Consider the following 19,033-nt stretch of genomic DNA (forward strand, 5'->3'; position numbering starts at 1 on the left):
CTTAGAAAATACACGCACCTGACAGGGAAGAAGGACTCCAACCCCACAAACGTTTTGAAATGATAACCTCAATTTCCTGTGCTTCAGCAAATAAAATCACTTCAAAACAAAAACAATGAAAAAAACCCCACTCTAGAATCTGTGCAATGTTAATTTGCCAGAGGCGGATTTTGCTCTGTTAATTGCCATTTGCCATGTACCAAAGCCACAGACCCCAAATGCTCTTGCACATTTCCCATCAGGCAAGCAGACGCACGATTAAGAACATTTGAGCAGTCATCCTTAGGACTGTAAAAAAGATAAATCTTAAATGAAGGGAAATTAATCTTCTGAGCCACAGAAACCACAGCCACAGATGCCCCTTCCTCTTGTCACCTGTCAGGGCTCCTGAAGGGCTGCTGGATGGCTGGGGGTAGGTAGCTGGCTCTGGGGACAGACTATGGGATGGAAAGTGCATTGATGGAAAACATTTGAAACTGATTTGAACCCCAACTTGGGCTCCACCAGGAACTCTGGGCAGCTTAGGGGCACTTATTTAATACCACTTATATCAGCTGTCAAGAAAATTTTCTGATTTGTTCTCATCTGCCTCATTTTTCCCATTTTTCCTTCCTCATCAGTTCATTTTAAGACCATCCCTCTTCTCCATCCTCTCTTTGAACTTTTATCATGATCTGAAGAAGTGCTATGTTTTTCACAGTGCTCTTTACTTTCCCTTAGTCTCTCTAACACTTCATCAAACACAACTGTCATGAAGAAAGCATTTACTACTAGAAATTGTAATGATCTGCTAACCATCTAATACAAAATGACCAACTACAGACCTCTAACAGACCTCTCATGTTTCTTCCTTTCTCTGCTAATAGGCTTCTTGTACCATTTCAGGTCCAGTCTAACCTTGACAGTTTTATTCATGTGATTGATTAATGGGAATAGTTTTAATTTTATTCTGACCAACGATCGTACTGATAGAGTCTCATCGCCATTATCCCAGTTGCATTGTTGTGAAGATGACCCACACAAGTCACCTTTCTGATGAGACCACCACCACCAGACAAAGCACTGTGCAGCTACCAATAGATATCTCTTCTTTTTTCCTGAGATATATCATTGAACCTGCCTTTTGACTTAAAAATTAGAGCGACGTGTTACAAACTTTGTTATAAAACCATGCGATGTAAAAAAAGAATCACCTCTACTAATGCACACAGAGATCAATAACCATGTTTAAAAACCTCCAGTACCTCGATTTCTATGGTGTTAGACAGCACTAACACTATACAAGCCTAAATGGTGAGGTCACCACTCCAACAGGAACAAAATAATGAAGTCCGATACCCACAAAGAATTTGTATTCACATGCCATTGTTCTGGAGCCAGTTAATGATTTACCCAGATTAACTCCTGTGCCTTATGGACATAATGCCACAGTTTCCCCAAAATGCAGAAGTACACAGATATACTGTAAGAATTTTGAAATAGACAATATTTTTTAAGACTGCATAGTGGTTAAAAGCAAAGACTTTACAGAACATTAAAAATGTGTACATTTCCCGACCAGCCATTATTTTACATGCAGTGCCTTAGTATTTCAGGTCATGCCTACCTTGTGTGATCCCACATACATGCTAGAAATAAAGAGAACATGATAAAGCAGAAGGATCATGATTAAGCTTTGATGTGAGGTTGGATCCTGACTTTACTGTGTTGTTGAGAGTTTGTGGGCACCGAAGGGGATATGGTAAATTTGCTCAGGGAACTGAGGGTTTGATACTAGTGCAAGTGACCCAACACTGAGGTCTTCCACACAGCCATGTCTACAATAAAGCAGTTTCCCCGCTAGTTAGATTAAAGCCAGCGTGGCTATGCTTCTTCTTCTTACTGCCACATTTTCTTTTGCACTTAATGATCTAATCACATCCTCTTTTTTCTACAGGTCCTTTGCCTCGTTCAGTGCCCAGGATGGATGGGGCTCATTGAATAGGCATCTGTAGTCTGACAGTTTGTCTGCAGATTCGCCTGGAGCTTAAGATACATCCTTTGATTCTATCCCTGTCTGTGCCACAAAGTTCCTGTGTTAGGATACAGGGCTACTCACTTACACCAAACCAAAGTGGGCGCCTGACCCAAATCACTCGAGATCTCATTTGCGGAAGAACTAAGCACTCATTGTATGCAACCAGAGCAGAGTGTTCCAAAATGCTAAGTGTTCAGGGAAAGGTAGATACTAGGAAGCTCAAACTTAAAATTAGGAGATGGTTTTAGCCATGACCTCCCAGGACGTGCCAGACAGCTGCCTTATGCACATTTCCCATCTGGACTGCTGAGACTGTTGCAGGACTCCCTGAGAAGAGCGTGCCAGTCTCTGCTTCCGAAGGTTGTTGTTTTAGGTGAAGTCAAACTAGGCTTGCAAAGGCATCTCTTTCATCTGAACTCTGTTGTGCCAGCTCTGGATGCTCCAGAGCTCCTGAGGAGGTCACCCGGCTCAGGTCATCACCCCATGATACAGACTTGGAGGGTGACCAATCTTCGTGGAAAGCCCAGTAGCCCTGGGCCATCTATCCAACCTGCGAGGACTTCAGTTTTCCTCAGAAGGGTACCCTGCTTCTGACTTACAGTACTCATTTGGTACACATTTCTATAAATTATTAGAATAAAGCCTCTATAAACATCCAAGCTTTATTCCTTCTTCACATACATATAGTCTTTCTCTACACTGCATCTGAATCTCCTCATCTTTCAGGGACAGAAGAGAAGAGAGATCACTTGTCCTTCAAGGCCAGTGCCCAGGAGAGACAACGAGCACCTGGAGTGGCCGTGTTTATGCACTGCACAAGCCAGGTAATCAAAGCTCTTCTGAGCAGAGGACTCAGTCAGCCCACCCCTCCTAGACTGCAGCCAGGTATTTCTGTACCCTTTTTCAGCAGTCCCTGGAGGATGAAAAAATGCAGGCACGTAGGCAAGACTATTAAAAGAGATGGAAAGAAGTCAGCAGGTTGTGGCAGTGACTACAGGCTTTGCTGTCTGGGTCCTGTGCACGTCGCTTCTAACAGGGATCAGTGCAATCTGGCGTTTAGGCAACGTTACAGGGAGAGCGATTCTCTTCTGCAGCGTGCTACAGTTGCTTGCACAGTGTCAAATTTGGTATCATCTTGACGTCTGGTCTGTGGCACCCATCCATCTGTTGTAACTGAGTAGGTGTTGGGTGGGGTTGGCAGGAGAGGCTTGTTTAAGTGTTTGTTTTCATCCTGAAGGGGAACTGCAGCATCAGCTCGGTAATTAATTAAATACTTGTCTTCTAAAAAAATGTGTGTACTGATATTCCAAACAAAGGGTGAGTAAGGCAGCTGGTGCTTCTCACTGCAGAAATGCGGAGACTTTGTTCCCCTCTCTCCTTGGTTCCATGCTTTTTCAGGTAGCTTTCCCCAGGGCTGGCACTCTGGTTTCTCCTCCTGACTGAGCCAAATGCCCCCTGGCTGAATTTGGATAGGCCACTCCATCTTCTGTGCAGCAGTTCTCCTCTCTGTAAAATGCACCCGAAGTTAAACACCTCCTTCGTTAGAGGCTTTGAAATTGGCTGATAAAAAGCATCACAGAAGAGATGGCCGTCATTATTGATATCACGATCTTGTTGTGTGGTTATTCCATGCAAATACTCATAGCTTTAAACATAGTTTTGGTGTCATCTCCTCAGATCAGAAGAGACGTGGTCTCCTGACACAATGGAAACCTAAGGCTGCCTCTCCAGATAAACCTGTGCCCTTTGGGAACCTGCTTCACTCATTTCACCCAGAACAGAGCTCAAAAGCACTTCTCTCTGCTTTACTGCCTGCCGGTACCTATTCATAAAGGCACGGTGTACCAAGCGACCCTCGTGTCTCCTCCACGTGTGACTAGGGAACGCTCCACCTGCTCTGTCTGAGCTTCTGGACAGACCCTGGTGCTCAGCTCCTCGCCTTGGGACAGTGACTCCTGCGGGTCTGTTTTCCAGTCTACCAGGACACAGGTGTACTTTGTATCGAGCAATCAGCTTTAACCCGATCCTGTCCACGGATCAAAGAAGTGATTGATAGGATTTATTACTACCTTCAGCAGAACATTTATTTGGGAGCATGATGGATAGCCAAGGAAATGGGGGACCTTCCTGAGTACAGCTAAGCATGGCAGGTCTTGTCCCATGTGCACAACCCTGTGAAGTTCTGGCCACCTCCACCGAAACCTGGGGACAGCAAGGGATGTCCTGAGCAGCTCACAGATGGTTATTTTGTGGCTGGCAGGCCTGAATGATGATTTCATTAATACCTGGGATATATTTAAAGATGTGCACCCACCTATGGGGTTTATAGGATCTGCCACTGTGAACAGAGCCATGATCAGCTGTTCTCTTTTCTCCCCTCACCTGCTTACAGACACACAGCAATAGGCACTGCCCTCGAAGCCTCTGTAAAGGAGCTGGTGGGTAGATCATCACATATTGCACGCTTCCTATTTTCTGGCAGCCCCTGGAAAGACTAGCGTCTTGGCACTCCCACAGGTTCATGATTTTGCATCTAACGTTACCAGTCCTGTTGAACAAAACCATAAATCAAATACCAGGCTTTCAAATGCAGATTCCTGTAAAATACTCTGGAAGAGCCTGACCAGAAGCACCCACTGGGGCACTGATTAGAAGGGACAAAATAGGACTTTCACTGTTCTTTAGTTAAATAACAGAAAAATGCCAATGTTGGCAATATCACTCTGACGTCACCTATATTTTACCTATACCGTCACTCTTTGGTACCAGAGAAAAGTGTAGGAATTCAATCCTTTCTATTGGTAGATCAGGTTGGTAGAGGGGCTGTGTATTATTATTTCTTATCTTGCAGACTAAAGCACATACTGTATGTGGGAACAAAATTTATTGTTCTTTTCTCCACCGTGATTTGTGTCATAATAAACTTTAGTTTCTCCTCTAAATTATTTCCTTCTCTATAATTTCCTCGGGTGACTCTTGGACCCTGAAGTGCTACCAGCCACAAAATTACCAATCATAGCATTTTGAACTCCAGTTATTCACAAGAAACTTGTACTCCTCACAACCCACAAACACTGTACTTGCAGTAAGAAGGGAGCTTACTCTGTGCTTTAATTATGTCCTGTTCATTTCCATGAAGTAGGATTTCTCCTCATTCAAGCGGCTCTCCATTTTTTTTTTTTTCTTTTCATTTGTGAAAAACAAACCCACCATCAAATAACCCCATACTGAGCTGAGCATTTTTCACTAGCAATTTTGCAGCAGAACATGACCACTACAGGAGGAAGGGAAGGAAAAGACACAAGAACAGTGAAAAGAACCTTTGGATTAGAAAAATATTTAAATCAGCTGTAATACCGGTGGTGTTAGACATGGCTTTTTCCAGGTTTGTTTTGGGGAAGTCCCCACCTCCAGCGGAGAGCTCAAACAGCCCATGATAGCAACTCCATTCTGACGACATCCTAGCACAATTTTTCTCCTTTTTTCTTTTCCCACTTCTGCCTTTCTTACTTTTCTACTTGTCTTTTTCTTCCTTGTCTCCTCTCATCTCCCTGCTGATTCTTTGCAAGAATATTGCTTTGTTCTCTATTCTTTATATTCTTTTATTCTATTGCTTTCTTCTTTATTCTTTGGGAGAACATTGCTCTGGCTGTGTCAGTTCGCAAAGGTAGGGAGACCCAGATGGAAACATGTGGGAGTGACGGCTGCAGCCGGTATGGGCAGAAATACAGAAAAGCTGAGTGAATCCTTCAGGAATAACACCAGTTATTGACGGTGACGGGCACCTTGTGGCTGAGCACACCCAGCACAGGGTGAGGAGCCCGGCTGCAGTGCAGGGTCCCCTTGCGCTGCCCTCCACACCCCGCTGCTGTGGCTCTGCCTTTAGCAGCCGGGCATCACTGCCCCTTTGGCTGCGGCTCTGCTCTCAGGTGACACGTGAAATAAAGCCTTAAGAGGGTTTTCATAACCTGATAGCATAACCTTGGGTCCCCAGGTTTTTCAGCCTTGTCTTGCCCTGGGTGATCAAGGGGCTAGACAATTTTGCTGATTTTGTTAGATCCAAATACCACACCTTATTGTTCAGATAATTGATCAAAGTATTAAAGATTACCCCCAGGGGCTATCTGGGGGTATTCTGCTGCCACCCTTGCTAACCTTGCTAACCTTTCACTTCTCTTTCTCACGACGCTTCCTTTCTATTTTAAACCAAACAGCAGGGCAGAATTTTGCATCTTCCCCGTGGCTGCTAGATTTTCTTAACCATAACGTTTTTTCTCCTCTTGTGAGAAAAGCCATGATAGACTTTCCAAAATCCCCTCTAATGTTTATATTAAAAGGTTCTGCATAATCCATGGCTTCATTGAGAAACTTCAAGATTTTTTTTATGAAATTAAAAAGGCGTGCTTTTCCTTTACTGGCTCCGTCATGTCTAACATTAAGCTCATCTGCAGGTTTTATAACTCACTACCTTGTAGTTCTTCCCTTTTCGTGTGTGTGAGATGATCTCGATTTTAAAATAAAATACTTGCCATGTTCCACTTAGCTGGCATAGCAGAATATTATGTATATTTCTAAGGGAAAGTTGCATGATTTTCTCAACAGCTATCAGCCTTGATTAATGCCATCTGCTCTGGGAGGCTTGTTACTTTTGATACCTCAGTGTTTGACAGGCCGTCATCTTTGGTAATTAAATGAAATACGTAGAGAGTGAAGATATTTCCAGCCAGTAAACACTGATGGGACGATATAATGTAGGCTCTGCAACACACTTGTCATTTTTTAATTGCCCCTTTGATCCAGCAAATCCACTAATTCTCTTTCAGGTATTTGTATTTCTCAATTGTTTGTAGTAGAAATGTGTTTGTTTTCTTTTGAAACTTCCTCTCCATCCTCCTGTTTCCCATCTTTCACCTTCCTTTGCCAGTTTGTGTTCCTTTCTGTCGGGTTAGCCAGGGCTAGATTTCCTTTTCCTGAAGGTTACCTGTTTGGTTCATCATACTGTGTTTGTTTTTTCTTGCCTTCCTGCTTCCTTTTTGGTTTCGGGGTATGCATACCTTCTGTGATGCAATTATGGTATGCTTAAGTAGTTCCATGCTGAGGCTCAGGATTGCAGTGTCTTCACTTCTGACTGGCTTCTTTCTCTGCACTTATCCCCGGCCCTCTCCTTCCTCCAAATCCAAGAATTTTAAAGGATTATATTTTAATTGCAGTACAATTTAAGTGTTAGCTGGCTATTAGATTTCTCTCTCCACCCTGGAAGGCTTTGTGTGATGGTTTGGGTTTCTGGTGCTATACTGGGGCGTGAGGGGAGGTATTTGCATAAGCTCCTTTATTTAAGGCTGGCCCAGACCCAAGCCTGTACACTTCTAGGTGCCGCATGAAACACAGTTGTGACACAAACAAGTGGCAAATGCAATTTCAAACAAAGGTCCTGCCAAGGCACTTTGAGGGGAAATGACAAATTAAGATTGGTCAGACTGTTTGATGCTGGAGCGTGCTTCAGTAAGTTCAAGGGCAGCACCGGGTTTTGGAAAAAAATCTGGATGTTTTATCAGGTTGGCATTATCCAGGAAGGGAGGAGTTGCTTTGTTTTTTTCCACTGTGATCCTATTTAACTATGTTTGCTAAACAAGAAACTGGGGGGAAAAAAAAGCAAGAAAAATCCTGGTTTAAAACCAACAGACACACATGCTTTGTTTTAGCATCTCTCTGCCATGGTAGGACAAACTGCTTTAATCAGTTTCAAAACAAAACAAAGCAAAGCAAAACACGTGCACAGCTCTGGAACCTAAAGGGAAAAAAAGGCATTTACAGAAAAATGCCAAGAGCACTGAGAAGGAATGAAATGAGAAGGTCAGGGAGGAAAGAATTGACATCTTGCCTTCTGCTCACACACTGAAAGTAAGAGTATTATCCATACCGGGGGAGACAATGGGGAAAAATGAGGAAGGAGTCACGCAGGACCCCAAATACGAACAAACAGTTTGCATACAGAGGGTGGCCATAAATTACACCAAACTGGTGGGCTGCAAAGCTACAATCAAGTCCACACAGGTCCAGCTTGGAGTGGGGGAACTGAGAGGGTTTTCCTTCCGGACTCCTGATCCAGCCACATCCCAGCTCAGCTCTGGGCAAGAACCCACTGCCCTTCCCCACCAGCCGGCACCCTCCAAGCTGTGTCTGCAGTTTGGAGGTGACGGGTGCCACCAGGCACAGCAGGGGACGCTTTAGAAAGAGTGTCACTGACTTCCCCGCAGTGGCGTGCGGCCTATCTGGCTGTGGGTGGCTGAAGTCTGGCAGCATCGCATTCACGGGACTTTGGCTTTAAAAGGAGATGTGTAAAAGAGAAGAATAGCACCGATGTATTTTTAGGACACAGAAAATTTTTAAAAAAAGATACGTATTTTGAAACTGACCCTTGGCAGCCTGTTTAAAAGAGCTTGAAACTATCTGAACTACATAAGGAGAAAAAAAAAAAGGAAAGAAAAACATGCCCATGAGGGCTGAAAAATCACTTCAGTAATAGATGACTTTTAACTTTACATCAGAAAATGTTTGGCAGGCATAATTTTAAAGTGTTAGGGAAATGTGTGTGATAACTGCTCGGGTGAAAGAGCAAATGTAGTCCACAGTGAGATTTATCAAATGTTCACATAAGCAGTCAGAATCTGGCAGGGCCAGCTGCCGGAGAGGGACAAGGAGGATCACAGCTCTGAACTTTGAAAATCTAATGAAGCCCAGTGATTTCTCACAGGAAATTTTTCTTTGAGCATGTTCATGTGTCGTGGGAATGCTAGGGAGCAGCAGGCTCTGAAAAAATGCCAGCTACAAGGCACAAGGGAAACAAAACCCTCCACGACCTACCAAAGGCCAAACCACCCTTTTCCTCTTTTAAAGCCGCAAAGATTCTCGATGCACCAAAACCCCTGAGCCCTGTTGTATTCTCCTGAATTACACAAACTGGACAATTGACAGACCAGGGTTATCAGGAGGGTCTTGTAGTCTCTTTTCAAAGAGACCAGAAGTGCATTGAACAATCCTGGGTCTGTGTGGGATTACGAGCGGAGACTTCAGCCAGCCAGCAGACTGCAGTGCCACTTGGGGGTTTGACTATCTGCTTGCAGAATGGAAGAGGGACATCAACGCAAAGAGTTACAGGACTAGGAGGAGAACGGCCAGAGGAAGAAAAGCAGCTTAAAGCAGAATTCAGCTATCCCTGGTTTTGCACCACAAATACGTAAGCAGCTGGCTTTTGTTCTGCTACAGTTGCATCCTATCAAAGAAGTGTAACACTTTAACACCTTTTGTGACACAAGACGCTTTAAAAAGCTGGGTTTTATAGCTCAGATATCTCGGAGATCTTTCCCCGTGCTTGAGGCATGACCATTTTCCAGCACATGATGACATTTTGGGAACATGTTTTCTTGTAAGGTTCCTTGCAGCATGGAGCTGTAGCAGCTGGGTAGACCTCGGATCCCATGTGCCAGAAATGATGGGACGTTCAAGCCTCTGAGGTGCCCCAGACCTGAATCGGGCTTTTGGAGAGTGCTGGATATGCTAGAAATGTGCAAGAGCCAGGCCTAGCTGCAAATGTCTGAGGAGGGAGCCAGATGGGTGAGTCTTCTGTGCTTTGTAAGAGTCTTGACAGGTTGTGGATAATTAGTTCATTTAGACTGGAGACAAGCCAGCACTACCTTAGCCTTGATCCCATATGCCTGAAGTACGAATGGGAGTGGGGGTACCCAGCACCTCCCAGGAACGGGCCGTGTCCTACACGTAAAAAGCTGGAATTTGATTCTCTTTCACACTTTCAGCAGGACTGTGCTGGCTTTCCAAGTCCTTAAGGACGCATGAAAGCCATGTGCCTGTTTGGCCCCAGTCGCTTGGAACTCATACTTTCCATATGAAGTTCACCATACAATAACAAAGAGAAATGACTTAATTGAATTTGTTTGGAACCCAATATCAGAGCAGTGTAACAAACAGAAAACAGTTAAGCCCTGTGCAATCAAACAGTTAGGGAGAAGTTACAAATTTCAACACACATGCAGCTGCATTGTGGAAAAACAATCAAAACTACTACATCTAATATGGTTGTGCTTCCATAACAATTTCCATCCAGGCATAGAGAAACACTTAACATATTTTACTTGAAATTTCCCAGCGCTGTTTCCTGGGACAAAAAGGGGAACTGCGGATCTCTGCGGCTGAGTGATTAGCCCAGGGTCACAGGGCAGGAGACGTGGAAGCAGGACTCTGGACTCCTGGTGATGTACTTTAACCACAAGACCATCCTTCAGTCTCCTTCACACCGATGACTTTGGAACTAGCTTTAAAAGATCCAGTGAGACGCAATGATGGGAGTGCTAGATAGCTGCACTAGATAGCCAGAGGCAACAAAAATGATTAAAGACATGTGGGGGTATTTCTAAACGAAAAGATTAAGACCAGAACTATTTTATTTAGAAAGGAAAACAGTAAAAGATGATAGAATTGAGGTATATAAAATAATGAATGGTGTGAAGGAGAAATCAGATGCCCTTCATAAAACAAGAGGGCACCTAATGGAATTTAAAAAGGCATTAGCTTATAAATGGGTAAGGATATCACTCTCCAGCTTATCTCTAAGCAACCCATGTAACTCTCAGTTGCAGGATATTGATGTAAATGGTTCAATAAGATTAAGGAAAAAAGGAATGATTATATATAACCAGTAATAAATACAGAAGATCTGGGGGCTACAGAACATACTTCTTCAAAGCTACAGTTTTGCCCTGAAAGAACCACCTCCTTTCCCGAGAAAGAGCTAACTCTTCTCGTTCCCAATGGAGTCTCACCTTCCCGAGTGCAGGAGGCCCAGAAAAAACTGTAGCTGCTTTCTCAAATATCCCCAAAAGAGGAGCACTCCTGCCTACACACTTCTCAGGAAGCCTGTTCCTCAGAACAGCATCAACAACCTTGGAGATTTAGTTCTGCTAATACCCCAAATCACGTCCTCATTTTGCCTCCAGGAACCCCAAACTGCCTTTGTACCGCAAAGCCCCATCCAATATAGACTGCAAGCCTGTCTAGCCCCTTTCCTGCCACACCACTGAGAACAAATGAGGCTGCTGTATATCAATGGTGTCAAATTTGCCTATTGGTGGCAAGCTAGGAAGGCCTGTGCTTACCCTGTGTGAGTGATCCTTAGTGCTGGGAGTCTCTCTCTTCAGTGTTTGGAAAAGCGTTTTGTATAATGGGTACATGAATGGTTACAAAACTTACAACAATCATTTCTGATAACTGCTCAGCACTGGTCCCTGATGCTGAATGGTTAGACCATCAATCCTTCTTAGTAAGACACCTCAACTAAACCTCTAGGCTAACCCTTTGGGTTACTTGGAAAGAAGTAAGCCTTAGGGAGACAGGAATCAGTTTTTTAGCCAGAGACCCCGCTTCACTCCTTCCTCTGGGCACGGCAACCATGGCACTCCTACCCTTGATCGCGATGGTGGGCCTGCATTCCCTTTGTAAGGCACAACATGCACCGCTCCTCTTCCATCTAATGCCACCCCCACGTACGGTTCACACAGAGAAATAACACCTTTCCCGTTTCAGACGAGCACTTTGCCTTAACTTTGAGCAATTTTAACAGCCTCTGAACACTTTGGCTTCCAACAGTTATTTGTGTGGTCTCAGTGCCTGCCTCTCCTCTCTTCCCCCTGCTCCTCTGGCAGCACTGATAGCAGGAACTATTGTTAATTACTTGTTGAACCCCTGCAGTGCCCTGCTACAGCAGGAGAGGTGGCCCTTCCCCAGCAGGACTTACGAGCTGGGTACACAAGTGAACTAGTGTGTAGAAAGTTTGCCAGGTGATCGCATGAGGAGGATGTTTTTAAGTGTTTGTAAGAAAGTGAGGAAAAGAAAAAGGCTCTCTGAGCATGTTTCTTTATTAAGTCTGTCCTCTCCTTGTCATACAGTATGATGAAAATGAATCGTAGAATCAGAGAACATCCCAAGTTGGAAAGGACCTGAGAGTACTACCGAGTCCAACACATGTGGAAGGGAGTGAGTTGAGCAAGCGAACTCATGATAAAATGAATGTTACTGAACAAGTCATAGGAAGACAATAAGCATGAAGGGTTTGACTTGAAGAAAAAAAAAAAAACAACTATAGAAAAAGAAACAGTTTTGCAGCTGGAACAGAGAAGAAATGAAGGATATATCTACAGGGCAAATCAAAAATTCTTCTCACTGACAAATACATGCAACATTTTCACTGATCAGAACAACAGGCATTGACTGAGGATTTTTCCTGTGAAAAATTCAGATGATTTTTTAGATTTTTTTTTTCTGTCAGATGGTCTTTTTCATACTTCTATTTAATTAAAATTCAAAATAAATAGCGGCTTCCAGTTGTGAGAAAGATCTGGTTTCAGTTTTGTAACAGAATCCCAAATTGCTTTTTGATAGATGTGATTTTTTTTTTTTTTAATTAAAATGTATTTTTTGCTTAGGAAAAGTAAACTTTTTTCCACTGACAGAAATGCTGATGAAAAAAACCTTAGTCAACTACAGCCTACTGGGTCAGCGCAGGTAAGCTCACCAAGGTACAGGGTTGGCTGTGCTCTCTTTGTAAATATTCTCCAAGTAGCTGAGGCTTTGAAGACATGCCCAAAGCAGAGCATTACCAAATTAAAGGTATCTCACTTTAAACTGCATCTTGTAGATATTGCATCCGAAAGTGTTCCTGGACACAAACACTAAACAGGGCCACATTTATTGTCACTTAGATTGAGCAGATCTTTTCTCTCTGGGATTTACTACCTATGTATACTTACAGAGAATGCTCGTATCTCTTTCCAGACTGTGTTTTGCCAACTTGGACATTCAAGCCCCTTTGCACCTCCTTTCACAAGACACATACTCCACTCTCTGGTCATCCTTCTAGCTCTGGTTCCAGCCTAGGTTCATCGTTCTCCAGGATGGATGCTGTGAGCTGCACACCCTGTTCTAGATTGTTTCACCCGTGCCTTACGGGTGAAATTCATACGTGCGTATGAATATTTCTTCATGTCTGCTGGAAATGCCTGGCCTGGGACAACCTCCCATAATTTCTGCCCAGCCAAACCACAATGGGATTTCACAGTTCTTTCAGGAGAACGAAAGGCTATGACAGATGAAGCCTGGCAAATCTTGCTACAGCAGTAGGAGACAGTTCTGTCCCCACACCAGCTGCGTGTTTGACAAGGGCCACCATACTCACCCTGAGCCAGGAGTGGGCTGCATATGGGCGATCCTAGGCACTGCCAGTTACAGCCCCACATCACAGCTGTCCTGTAAGTCACCCGGAATTGTTCCCGTGAAAATAAAGGAAACCCCACAGACGCTCACACTGAACCCAAGGTCTGGGGCCACCAGTGCTGGTTGAGGTGCAATTGCAATGACTGCAATTGTACAGGTCTGACTTGGGAACCACAAGCAGAAAGCCTAGGTGAGACAGAGCTCCTTCCCCATCAGAGGGGACAACCCTCTTGTGCAGTGCTATTTTTATTTTATTTTTATTTTTTCCACAGGGTTGTTTCTTATTCAGTGTGAGTGCATCGGGCAAGGAAAAAAATAGTTGAGCAAAAGCCACTGAATAAATTGTCAGGATGAGTTGTCCTCTGCCCCGACAAGCACTTCTAAGGTTTGTATCCCTCACCTGTAGACTTCGGCTACAAATAAACCACCTGCAAAGCCGCATTTGTGCTAACCTGCCAACCACATCAAACTGGCAGCTTCCTTTGCCAGTGGGGGGAACCAGCCCTACGAGCAGCTATCAGGAGAAGGTTATCAGGTGAGCCATTTATTTCATAAACATGGGTTTAAAGCAACTGAACATGCATCGGCACCCACTTTGGTTCAGTTGGGTAGGGGATGATTGGATTTCTGCATCAAAAGCTTGATTAAAATTCACAGCAGACAACCCAAGATCATTAAAACTATGATGTACATCATCAACGTGGAATGTGCTCATGGCTTTCGCGTATATTTAAAAAATGCTCAAGGTATTACCAGCTAGAAAGATAGTATTTACTGCCTCTCCCCCTCCTCCCCCCCCCCCATACACATTCTCTAAGCGTATAAATATGTTCAACATCATTTACCAGAGAAGTAGGGAAAGAAGAGGTACCTCTGCCTGCACCAGTAGTAAAGTGGACAAAATAAAAATGAAGATTTGCATTTTATATTATTCACCTTCAATCTGAAAAAAAAACAACTGTGTTCTACAGAAAGTAGGACAACAGAAATCTGTATTTTAGCACAGTAAGGCAAATTAATTCTTTGTGAAACAACACAGAAGTTGATGGAACTATACCAGAGATGAAATTTATCCAGGCTGTAAAAAGAAAACATAAGTACAATGCAGACCAACAGAAGAGATTCCATTTAAAGTAAGAGTTATGTTTCTGTCAGAAAAACAAAAAAAAAAAACAAACAAAAAAAAGAAACAACTAACTAAATTTGTTTCCTGGAAGGAGATCCAACTTGGCTCCACTGCAGCAGTGTAAAAGTGTCCAAAATAAGTAACAGCAGGCATCTCTGCTGAAATTTGCTTCTGATCAACATTATTTTTCCTCTGGTACCAGCGCAGAGCTGAACACATATTGCCAGTGAGGCACAGAAGTTTACTGCACGGAATGTGAAAAAGGAGGCTAAAGCTCTGGAATTTAAAGCTCAGCTCAGCCAGTGAATCAGTTCATGGTCTTAAACAATTCGCACGCCTTCTGTGGGGCTAATTCCCACCTAAATGCTTTTAATTTCATGAACACATAAGGCCGAAGTTCGGGGAGGGGGAATACTTTTAATTTCACCCATGTTCTGTGCCCTCTTCCCCACGCATCAAGGTGGGACCCTCACTGCAGCAGTGTTAGCAACACTGGACGACTGTGAGCTCCCCGAAGCATCAGCATCCTACTGAATCCCGCTGATGACTAGTTACACCAAAGCAGGAACTTTACACTGCGTTTTAGTGGCCGTGATTTGTATATGCCAGCACACATTAATAAATGAACAGCAAAGCACCATAATCACAATCTGCACATCTGTGTCTGTTTTACGGTATCCTGAAAATGTTTCTAAAGTAGCTAGACTACAGAAAGCAGAAATATCTTTCCTTCCCAGCTGGGCTTATGCGAAATTGTGCCCAACTGTGAGTAGCAGATATGATATTTTGTTAATTGTGAGAGACCCCACTTTGAATAATGTCCTCACATTTGTTACGATCACTGAGTATTTCCTTTCACGACACATTTTCTCCATACATAAACTTAACATAATCCAATAAGAAGCCTGTGTGTGCAGTTCTTCTACACGCAGCCTTTCCAGCACGAGGGGTTGGCTTTTCTATACACGATAGTCATGCGATTTTTCATTCCTGCGTGAGTAAGACCCACAATGAGTGGAAGCCTGCCTCATGCAGAACCGTTTGTTCTCAGGTTGTCCCAGCCTAAAACCGAAGGCTTCATTCGGAGACATCTGGCAAGTAGCGCTTCTCAGAAGCCAGCAACAAAAGCTGCACTAGACATGAGGAAATTGTTCATTAAAGGAACAATACCAAAAACCAACTAGGGAACTATGCTGATGTGACAGATGAAATTGTAACGAAAAGAACAGAAGGAATCCAGAGCCAACGCAGTCCCAAAGTTTTGCAGTAAATTGTCTTTTGAAAATGAGATGTACGCCAAACATCCCCCCTACATTCTCGCGTCTAATTCGGTCGTGTTCAAAATGGAATTTAAATGGAGGCGGTTTCAAAGGGACAGAGCAACACCTAAGGTCTGAATCTGGCTCAAATCCAGAAGAATTCTCCTGAAATCAACGGTTACAACAGTGCAAATCCGCAAGAGATCTAAATCTGTCCTAGCTGATTCCAGATCTATCTTTTATTTGCTATATGGCTTTAGGCAAGTCAGTGACCTTCTTTTTATTTCTCAGTTTCTCCATCCGTAAAATGGTGATAATACTGCTTGTAATATGTGAAGGCTGGGGGGATGAGTTAGTTCTGTAGCACGGTCTGGATATGAAAATTGCTTGGGATAAGTTGTTTGTGGTCACCTCTATCAACTCTCTTGGCTCTTTATAATCCTAATACTCATCTTTTCACCGGCTTGCACATTTCTCTTTCAAAAACCATGAACCGTAGCCTGAAACCCTCATTCAAGTTTTCCGCTCTTTAAATCCATAGCGGGATTCACACCAGAAAACCGAGGGTGAAATTTGGTCCCTGGCCCCCCACAACGACGACCTGCAAGGCTTTCCGCCACGAAAGCTCTCTCTGCGCGGAGCCGGGTCCGTTCGGAGGCGTTTTGCAGGGCTGGGAGCACCACACACCAACAGGCGCGCCAGGCCTGCCTCCCCTCGCCCCCGAATAACGCGTCCGTGCGGGTCTCAGCAGCCTTGTTCCAGCAGAGAAACACGGAGAAAAAAAACCACAAAAAACCCCACCGACAGCCCAACCTGAGCACACCCTGGCTGTGACAGCTAGGAGAGGGACCTCTAGCGTGTGCTCCGCCGCTTCGCCCGGTGCTCGGGGCGTCACTAACACACCACAACCACCGCAGTCATTTTGAACGCGCGAGGGGAAGTTTCGCCAAGTGCCTCCCAACTACTTTGCGAGCATCCTCGTACGGGAGCAGCTTAACCCAATCGGCATCAATTAAAGTTCCACTTTTTTTTTTTCTTCTCCTTTTTCTTTCCTCCCCCGGCCAAGGCACCGACTCCCTCGGATTAACCCCCCCTCCCCGTCTCCCCGCTGGCTCGCCCTCCCCCGGCGGCCGGGGAGGGAGGGATTAAAGCGGAAAAGTTGCGTTTTGGGCGAAGCGCTTGTGACAGCGAGGATGCGTGAGGGAGAAAAATAATAAAAGAGGAAAGAAAATAATAATGCCCGAGGGGCAGCGGGGAGGCTCCGTGCCTCAGGGGCCGGGGGAAGGGGTCGCCCTGCCCTGCTTCGCCCATTTTTAATTTGCCCCAACGATCCCAGCACGCTGGGTGCCCGCGGGGCATTCTCGAATAAACTTGTATCTCGCTGATTGAAAACAGGCGGCGGGCGGCTTTTTCATTTATTTATTATTTTTTCTTTGAGAAGGGGGGGGGGGGGGGGGGGGGCAAGAGAATTCTTTCGGGACGGGACCGGGCACCGGGGGCAGCGCGACCGGCCCTGAGGGGGGGAGGGCACAACGGCCGCCCTCAGCCGCCAACGGTCGCGGCGCCTCAGCCCCCTCAGCGCCCCGCGGCAACGGTCGCGGCGCCTCAGCCGCCAACGGTCGCGGGCGCCTCAGCCCCCTCAGCCCCCTCAGGCGGCGGCGGCGCCTCAGCCCCCTCGGGGGCCGCGGAGGACGGGCTCCGGGGCCGCGCAAGGGGGAAATGGCCGCAGGGCCGCCCTCCCTTCGCCGCCCCGGCAACAAAGGGCGCCAAGGCCGGGGGGGGGGTGTGCTCCGGAGGGGCTGCGTGAGGGGAAGGTGCCCGCAGCTCCCACCCGGGCGCACAATGGCGGCCCCCTCCCGCAGCCCGCCGGAGAACAATGCGAGGCGCGCACCCCCCGCGCGCAAACAGGGACCGATCCCATTAAACGCCCCCCCCCCCCCCCCCCCCCCGCCACACGCACACACCTTGGAGGGGCGGCGGGGAAAGGAGGAGCCCCCACCACCCGTCCTCCTCCCTCCCTTCCCTCCCTCCTTCCCCTTCCCTTCCCCTTCCCTCCCTCCCTTCCCTTCCTTCCCTTCCCTTCCCCGCCTCCCCGCGGCGCTGCGCGGGGGCGCGGGTTGCGCGGGGGAGCGCGGCGGGCGAGGGCGGCCGCGTCCCCGCGCGGGGTGCCCGGCACATGCGTGGAAGCGAGCGGCACCCTCCGCCGCGAACAACAACGAGCCCGAGCAGCCCTTACCTGGAACGTCGGAGCCGACAAACTCTGTCCCTCTTTTTTTTTTTTTTTTTTTTTCCTCCTTTTTTTTTTTTTTTTTTCTCCCCCTTTTCCCAACCTCCCCCCCCCCCCCCCCCCCCAAACTCACACTTCCGATATTTCTCTCTCTCCCGGCAGCGGTCTGCTCTCCTCGCTACGCCAGAGAGAAATGCAATAGCTTGGCTAAGGTAGACAGAGCAAAATACAGAGAATAGTTGCTCCAGGGCTTTGAAACCCCTCAAGGCAAGGATCAGGATACAATTAGCTCATGTCTCTACCTCCAGTCTGAATCAATCTCCGAAATAAAAGTTAAATTAAATTAACTGATCACACGGGCATAAAATTGATCTCCTTCGAAACGTGCATATAGATAGATATATATATATATTCCGCGTGTAATATTTTTTTTTTCGGATTTTTTATTTTTTTTGTGTCTGTGGAAAAAACAGTCTCATTCCAGCCTCCAACTTGCTTTTTACTCTCCTCTTGCACAGAAAAGCTGATTTTAATCGTTGTGATTAGTTTTGATGTAACGTTTCCGCGGGCGATTTCTGCAAATGGATGGAGTGTTTCTTTGCCAGAAGAGGGAAAAGCAGCAGATGATGATAATTATAAGGATTGTTGGTTGTTTCTTTCTTTCTTTCTGCCTCTCTCCTTCTTTTTATTTGTATTTAGAGCTGTCTCTTCACTTTCCCGAGCTGACCTGACATTGCCATTGCACTAAGGTCGCACAACTTGTTGATTAGGATCACCTCCCGTTTTGATCGAGGGATATGTGATAATTTGGCAGTGGAGCAACACATTTTCTGTTCCCTTGGCTATATAACTTCCCAAATGACGTGTATAAAAATAAGCACATGGAGTCTGCTTTGCCCCAATCAAGTCTGAATCAATGCCTGGGGGTGATACACAAACTCATTTCAAATGTTCAACCATGCAGAATTGCAAAAAGATTGAAGGAGTTGCATTGCTTTTTTTTTTTTTTTTTTTTTTTTTTTTTTTTTGGAAGCAGCAAAATTAAAAGAAAACAAATCCATGTAAGCAAATCCAGGAATTTACCACTTAGCTTCATGTGACATTGCTCGCAAATGCTACTA

At 45.4% G+C, this 19,033-nt stretch overlaps 1 protein-coding gene across 2 annotated transcripts in view; it reads right to left on the reverse strand.

The window, feature by feature from the left end:
* The window catches only part of KCTD1 (potassium channel tetramerization domain containing 1), a 99,262-nt gene extending 81,107 nt beyond the window's left edge, over positions 1-18,155 (reverse strand). Inside the window, exon 1 of one of the 2 annotated variants that reach the window (XM_066992884.1) lies at positions 18,046-18,155. The gene's annotated coding sequence lies outside the window, so the exon portion shown is untranslated. Of the gene's footprint in view, positions 1-17,921; positions 17,967-18,045 lie in introns of those variants that run through there. The other variant, XM_066992886.1, reaches the window with a different exon arrangement.
* Between the last annotated feature and the right edge of the window lie 878 nt (positions 18,156-19,033).

This window comes from Anser cygnoides, chromosome 2 (assembly GCF_040182565.1).
Source record: "Anser cygnoides isolate HZ-2024a breed goose chromosome 2, Taihu_goose_T2T_genome, whole genome shotgun sequence".
Lineage (NCBI taxonomy): Eukaryota > Metazoa > Chordata > Aves > Anseriformes > Anatidae > Anser > Anser cygnoides.